This window comes from Anas acuta, chromosome 3 (genome assembly GCF_963932015.1).
Source record: "Anas acuta chromosome 3, bAnaAcu1.1, whole genome shotgun sequence".
In the NCBI taxonomy this organism is placed as follows: Eukaryota; Metazoa; Chordata; class Aves; order Anseriformes; family Anatidae; genus Anas; species Anas acuta.
In genome coordinates this window covers 63,334,245-63,341,714 of record NC_088981.1, presented here as the reverse complement: position 1 = coordinate 63,341,714, position 7,470 = coordinate 63,334,245, and positions in this window count along the sequence as shown.

Sequence of the window (7,470 nt, the reverse complement as noted above, 5' to 3'; positions counted from 1 at the left end):
GTTAATCTTTGTTAATTCCTGGCCAGTTTGAACAGGTTTGACAGAAGATCAAGGTTTGATGGGGTCTTGCAGATGACAAGAATCTACTTTTTTTTTTTTAAATGAGCAGAAGTGTTGAAGAAAAAGACCTAGTTAATTATCTCTTCCAAGAAGAAAGGCTGTAATGAGAGTTCAGCTCTCGTTCAACATCAGAGAACTCATGTGGAAACGAGACCTTGAGACAAAAATGCCAACAACCATTTTTGTTCCTGCTGCCACAAACGGTGCTGGTCCTGCTGCTACTTGAACATCTCTTTAAAACTAAAAGACCCAAATAAAAGCATACAAAGGGCGTTTTTGGGGGGGAACGTGGAGGCCTACTCACGCTATGACATGACACCACCTTGCAAAGGCTGCGGCTCAGTGGTTTCCCATCATCGGTCTGCTGAAAGGAGTCAAGCAGATGTGCCATCTTGCTGAACGTTTCAGTGACGGTGCAGTCTTCCCTTTAAACCACCCCAAGAAACCTGTGCCTGTTGCTGGGACATCTAGAGCTCGGTCTCTGCTAACAGAGCAAGCTTCTTGTTTCCACAGGACGTGCACTGGACGTTGTGCTGGTACCACGTGCTACAGCAACTTCCACTCGCTGGGTAGGGGCACTTGAGCTCTTGAAGGCAGCTTTTGGTGGAGCCTTCCTTTCTCTTTACTTTTTCAACAAGGCAGGTAGGCTGTGGTGGAAGTCCTTAATTGCTTGGCCTCTCTTCTCCTTTTTTCACCAGCCTTAAGTGCAGTATTTTAGCTCAGAGCCATGACTTTCAGAGGGTCATTTGTACCCGTACATGTGGAAGTTGGCAGAAGACAGTTAAATTTTTTTGAGTTCTCAGTCAAATCTCACCTGTCCAAAAATACTGCAAAACACTACTAAGAAGATAAGTACAGGCTTTCTCTCAGGCTGTTCTGATACACCAGTTAACTACAGAGCTGTTAACAGGCTGAAGCACCTTAATAATTCTGAACCTTCTCTTCCTTCAGTACTTTTTAAGGTCTCTTTGTTAATGGTTACTTCTACCATCCCCAGAAGAGCTTCCCAGACTTAGGGCCACCATCCAGAGAAGGTGACCCTGTGACTTTGCACTGTCCTCCGGCCACCAGTCTTCCAGAGACGAAGATGTCCTCTGGGAGAGGGCAAGACCTGACGTAGCAGATGACCCGCAGGGGTTACCAGTTTCCCCGTCAGAGCACAAGCGGCTCTGGGGTTAGCTGCCGGGAGACTGATAAAGGCTCCAAAAAGCAAAGGCTGGCTCAGCTCCCGTCACCACCACATTTCATTTCGGACTCTTCTTTCTACCCCTTCACCGAAGCTGAGAAGAAAATTTAAAAACATTCTTTCTTTGCTGTTTAGTTTGGTCTGCAGTCTAAACTGAGGTCCAGAGTTGAACAAGGCTGTCTTTTCAGTTTGGAAATTCCTTCCTTGCTCCTAAAAAGAACAGAGCTTTGGGTAATCAGGAGAAGGAAGGGGCCAGCATCCTTTTCTCCTTTGTCTGCTATTTGGAAAAAATATTTTTTTAACCGCGTTTGCGTATGCTGCTGATTTTGGTCATCGCATCATTTAAAACAACTAAATGTATATCACCTGCCTCTATGCTGCCTTTTAAAATGCATTTCTCTGGTGTTCTTTTATTGGCCTCTTGGTTTGTAAAAATCTCTGTTTATGTATGTATGCTCACAACCGTTTTCATCATGGGTTTCTATCATTGCTGCTGCTATTCAATACAGTGTCTCTAATCAGTTACAGCTTTCCTAAGCCTACGGATGTGGAGGATACCTCTCAAAAGAGATGTCAGCTCTCTTTCAGCTAAAAGTCTAATCAAACTCAAGGTCCTGGAGAAATGACAAGCTGCCTGGCTAGGCTAAAGGTATTGGACCTCAAGACAAGTTTGCCAAGTTAGATTTTTTAAATTCCTGTAGGTCAATTAAAATGAGGTAGGCAGCCAAAAATACAATCCATTGATGGTAGATCTTATTGTCTTCATTGCCACTGTCGTGATTTTAGGTATGTCTCAGTAAGATGCCTGGGAGATACATTACAGATTTCTGACAAACCACAGCAGACCTAGGCACAGGAGGCTTCCTGCATGTCAAGTTTGACAAGGAGTATTTTGGGTACAAATGGTTAGGAACAGGACATTTTGTTTTATTTAAAATTCCACAAAAGTTATTTTTTAATTCAGTTTTGGGGTGCGGGATGAAGAGATTATTTTGTACAAGGAAATATTGATTGCCAATAATGATCTAGGAATCTAATTGAAAATGTATGTTGCATTAAATAAAATGGTTAAAATAAATAGTCTTCCCTTCTAATGATATCAAGGCAATGTTGTATTTTTAATTTTAATTCTTTTTGTTTTAATTCTTTCTTTTCTGGTTTAATTCTTTCCAAAACTAAGTTTTATTTAAAAACATTTTTTAAGCTTTTATTTCAATGCAAATGCCATTTACAGTATAAAATTTTAATTTAAAGTTTGTTCTTCATGGATTCGTTCTAATAAATTTCACTAGTGTACAGTGCAAAATAACTGGTCATGTTACTTTATGTTATGGGATTATTAATAAATTCTAAATAAACACACAACTCTTAATCTCATCTGCACAAGGAGATACCATTTGCAAACTTGTTATATTGCAATTAATCATAATACTTCCTTCTATAAAAGTCTGCCCCAAAAGATGTGATGTCTCTGAGTGATGACTCAGGATGGATATTTAATGCCAGGACTAGACATCTGGCAAGTCTGCTTGCTTTATCCTGAGACCGATACCAGAGATTTCCACCGTAATGCATTTTGGAGCAAGACGAATCCTTGTTGTGTTTTTTTTTTTTTTTTTTTTTTTTCTGTTGCGTGCAGCACAAGGAGAAACGCAAGCGCATAATTTCAGTACAGGATAAATTTAGGTGTGACAGTTCTTAACAACCGATTGGGAAGGTTCATTTAAAATACTGTTTTATTTTTTTATTTTTATTTTTTTTTTAACTAGAAGTGAAACAACTTTTGTTTATGTGGACAAAATCTGTTGAGCAGTTGGATTATTGGAAAGATAGGTCCTTCCGCACAGGCAGTGTTCTTCACAGAGCTGTGGTCCTGCTCTCTGTGCGTCTGTGTGTGACAGGGCAGGATGATGCCTCTTTGGCTGCAGTTCATGTTTTATTTGTTGTCGCAGAGGTGTATCAGCACCTGTGGGCTGGCACTGGTTACTGGAAAGCAGCTTATTCAGCAACAAGATGAATGTCCTCAGCCCCATAACTTCAAGGGGCTGGTGCAGACAGTGTTTGGTGTCTGGGTTTTGTTTGCCTGAATGATGGCACCGTATAGCAGTGGGTGAATATCCACAAGCTCCCAAATACTCCATACGTTTGCTCTGCCTCGTATTTCTGGTGCTCCCTGGGCCAGCGTGACCAGCTGCAGCTTGAACTTGATAAACTACTGCTGTTTGCCGCAAGGACCTGCCAAAAACCTGCAGAGGCCCCGTGCCCATGGGGCAAGGGAGGTGGGACCTCCAGGCCGACTTTCCTCCTTGTAAAGCAAGGCAAATGTTCATAAAAAATCTTCATAAAAAAATAAATTATATAATAATCACAGAATAGCATTTCTGGTCTTATGTAAAGATGGCAAAGACAACAAAGGTATGGCATTTTTCTTAATTAAATACGGATTTCTTTTTATTAATGTTTTTACTCTAAAAGCAAACCAAAACATGTTTGTGCCAAGAACTTTTACACCCCTCCCCCCTTTCTCTCTCTCTCTCTCTTTTTTTTTTTTTTTTAATTGTATTTTTATATGCTTGGCAGAATTAATGATGAAAATCTTTCCAGCTGTGACTTTGCCAGAATCCTTTTCTGAAGCTCCTACTAATTTGGATTAAAACTGGATGGATGAAAGCCTCAAACAGCAAATCCTGGCAGTCGATCTGCTGAGGCCCCACAGCATAGACCTCTCCAACTGTTCTTATCTTCTGAGGCAAAAAAAAAAAAAAAAAAAAAGGAAAAGGAAAAACAAGCAAGCATAATTTTGCAATTACACAGTTGTTAGCGCTCCCTGTGCCTTCCCCCTTTGGGGGCTGCGGGGCTCTGCGGCAAGGCCCTCCGCAAGGCTGGGCTCTGAGGCTGTGAGGGCAGGGTGGAGGTGGAGGCCATTGGGTGGAGGTGGAGGAGGCCGTGGGGTGAAGGTGGAGGCCATCAGGGCTCTCCTGTGCCAACTGCCCCAGGCCGCGACGCCCAGCCTGCGTTTCAGGAGGCTCGCCGTGCTGAGGGCTGCCTGTCTGACACGGTGAAGGCACTAAGTGCCCCACTGGAGCTGGCACTGCGTTTTTGCTCTGTCCAGGCCTTCTGCCTGTGCAGGCAGCAGCTGCAAGCTCTCCTCCTGCAACAGGAGATTAAATTAATTTCTTCAAATTGGACAGATCAATCTCTGGCGCGCAGCCCGTGCTCCTTCCCCTCCTGCCTCTCTCCAGGAGAGCTTTCTGGAACCCTGTGTGCTTACCAAGACCCTGCTCGCTGTGTTTCTCTCTCCATGGCCACGCAAGAGACAAGGCAGTGCCCTAAATCCAGGCCCTGTGACAACAGCAGCCTGTTCTGGTGGCTTTGTAAGAGGGTACCCACTCCACCTTTCTGCTATTATGAGAGAGTCATTCAGGATAAATTATCCTCCTAACAAAATCCATATGAAGCTGCTACCTTCAGACTGTGTCCCTGAAAAATTCTGCCACGGTTCCCCTGTTTACAGTCGTAGTGCATAAACAAGGCATGAATTTGGACACCCTTTATTTTAAAGATACCTTATTTAATCATCTTCTAATTATCAACAATCAGCAAGTGTGGAATCCCACTTTTGAAATAAAAATGCATATTTTAACAATTTGCTCTGTTTTTCCATCAGATTTTGACTCTTAGGTTGGCGCATTAGAAGCTAAGAGCACACAACCTAAGCTAGAAGGAGCACACATTTTTGTGTGAACAATTCCTACTGAATTCAGTGGTAATAATGCTTACCTATCAGAGAAGAGAATTTAGGTAAAAGATAGTATAGAAGTTCCTTGATGACGTTAAGGTCTACGTGAACCTTACAGTGATAACAGATTGAAATGAAATACCTGAAAAAGCTTTTAACAAGATAACCTAATTAATTAAGAATTTTATACAACTTCAGTTGAATGTTACTAAAGTTTTTAACTCATTCAACCCTGCAAGAACAACAAGAGAAGGAAGACTTTTGAATCCTACCTCTGAATTTTCATCTCACTAAATCATTTGAATTGATTAGGTATGATTTGGATCACACCTTAGGAATGTATACCTAATTAAAAGAGCTGGCCATTTAATTCACTACCAATGAACTGGACAAAATGATTCGCTGTTTCCTGTGATACTTCATTTGATCTTGATTTATGGAAACCATGTTTTGGGAATGAAACTTCCAAAATTTTCATTGTTTAAACCAACCATAGAGTGCTGTGATTTTTTAGAATTTCCAATAGCAGGCTTTCAGGAATTGCATGGTGCCAAAAAAAGCAACTAGTAAGCTTCTCGGAAGTGCGAGCATGTTAATCATGGAAGACTTAACTAGATTTAGGGTCCTAGCTCTTGAAAGACATTTGGAAAATCTTATTAGGAACTTCTCCATGCCTTCAAGTAACTACTAATAGTTTTATCAAAAATTTAAGCATAGTTTTTCATCTAGCTTCAGCATGGCAATTTGTTATCTAAGGCGTTAATCTGTTGATGTTAGATATGGAGTGGACTGCTGTGGGTGTCTGGTTTGCCCTTGTACACGGTGCTTGCCACAGGATTTCCCTGCTTTAATTCCTGCTTTAAGTGCAACAACTCTGGCTGTGCTAAGGAGGTTGTTTTTGTTTGTATTTCTACCACCGGCACTTGCTGTCTCCAGTGGAATGCTTCTTTTCTGGGTGTGTGAACCATGTGCTGCTCAGTAAAAGGTCAAGTAGCAGAGGAACAAGAGTTAATGCCTGTGGGATTACATACATAGAAGCATACTGATTTCTTATTCATGATTGTGCTTTATGCCTTCTCTTTAAGGCTTTTTTTTTTTTTTTTTTTTTTTTTTTTTTTTCCCAGCTTGTTTTTCCATTGCTCTTAATACAGATTATGCAATATCTCACGTCAAGTGCTTTCCTGAGAAATCTTTTATCACCAGTATGGAATCTTGCAGTGCTAGTTTGTTAAAGCTTACTTTCCAGATACTGATTTTGACTGGTGTTAATTGTTTTAATATTTTTGTTTTCTTGTTGTTAATTGGATCTTATGCCAAGGTTGGTACCACCAAGTTGGCAAGCCAGTACTTTGTCTTTTATGAGATGAGCTCAACATGAGCTTTATTCCAAACATCTCAAGTTTCTGCATCCTACTGACAATCAGTGTTTAGACTAAGCTTTGACCCAGTCTACAGATGCTGAGTCAGCATCATCTAAAAGAGTTTTGTTAGCCTCCTTCTAGTCAATGGAGAGGAATAAGTCCAGAGCACTTGTCAGTCTGCTCTTCTAGAGCTCTTGGATATGCATGACTTGTTTAAGAACATCTCTAGTTGGTAATGTCAATCTTTTACTCAGACTCTTTCTTTACAGTGAGGTCGGTTAATTCACCTTCATTCCATAGATGCACATCAGCTTATTCTATAATGACGGATAAGAATATTTATGAAATAGTTCTGCTTCTTCATTTTCTCCTACTTGTCCATCCAAAAATGAACCAGTGTTGTTCTTGATATACAGCAAGAAAACAAGAGTCCAACCAACCAACCAGCCAACTAACCAAGCAAAGAAAGAAAGAAACATACAAACAAGAAACAACAAACCACCAGAGTGCAAACACCCAAATATCAAAATCCTTTCTTAGTCACATCACAGAATTTATTTTCCTTCATCCATTTGCCTGCCTTATCAGTTTTCTGGTTTATCATTTCTAGGAGTTGTTGCGTACTTTTCCTTTTTTCGCTAGTAATCTAAATATTTATTTTTAACAGCAGATTTTGCTTCCCCTTCACTCGCCTGTTTCTTAATACATAGGATGCTTTTGGGAGATGGTGGGTGAGATATGAATTCTGCTTGGGAGTGCCAGATTACATTTCATGAAGGGTTCTGCAGATGAGTTATTACTCCGTAACGAGTCCTCACCCTGCGGTTACACAAGCAGGGGAGCTAATGTGACAGTTCAATGTTGCTGAAAGGACTTTTTGTGCCTTTCCCCTTTCCCCTGTTCCCCATTCCTGGCTTTTCTCACACTGTGCTCAGGAAAGTTGCCTGCTCGTGCACCGGCTCTGTTTTTTATTGGACACAGTCTTGGATCATTTTGACTTACAAAGCCAGCAGAAAACTGCTTTTGATGAAAAAAGATTATGACCAGGAAGCGTCTTTTCTTCCATCAGAGGTGAGCTGTTGGATCAGCAGACTGTGCTCATGAAGCTGTGGTCTCTGCCACAT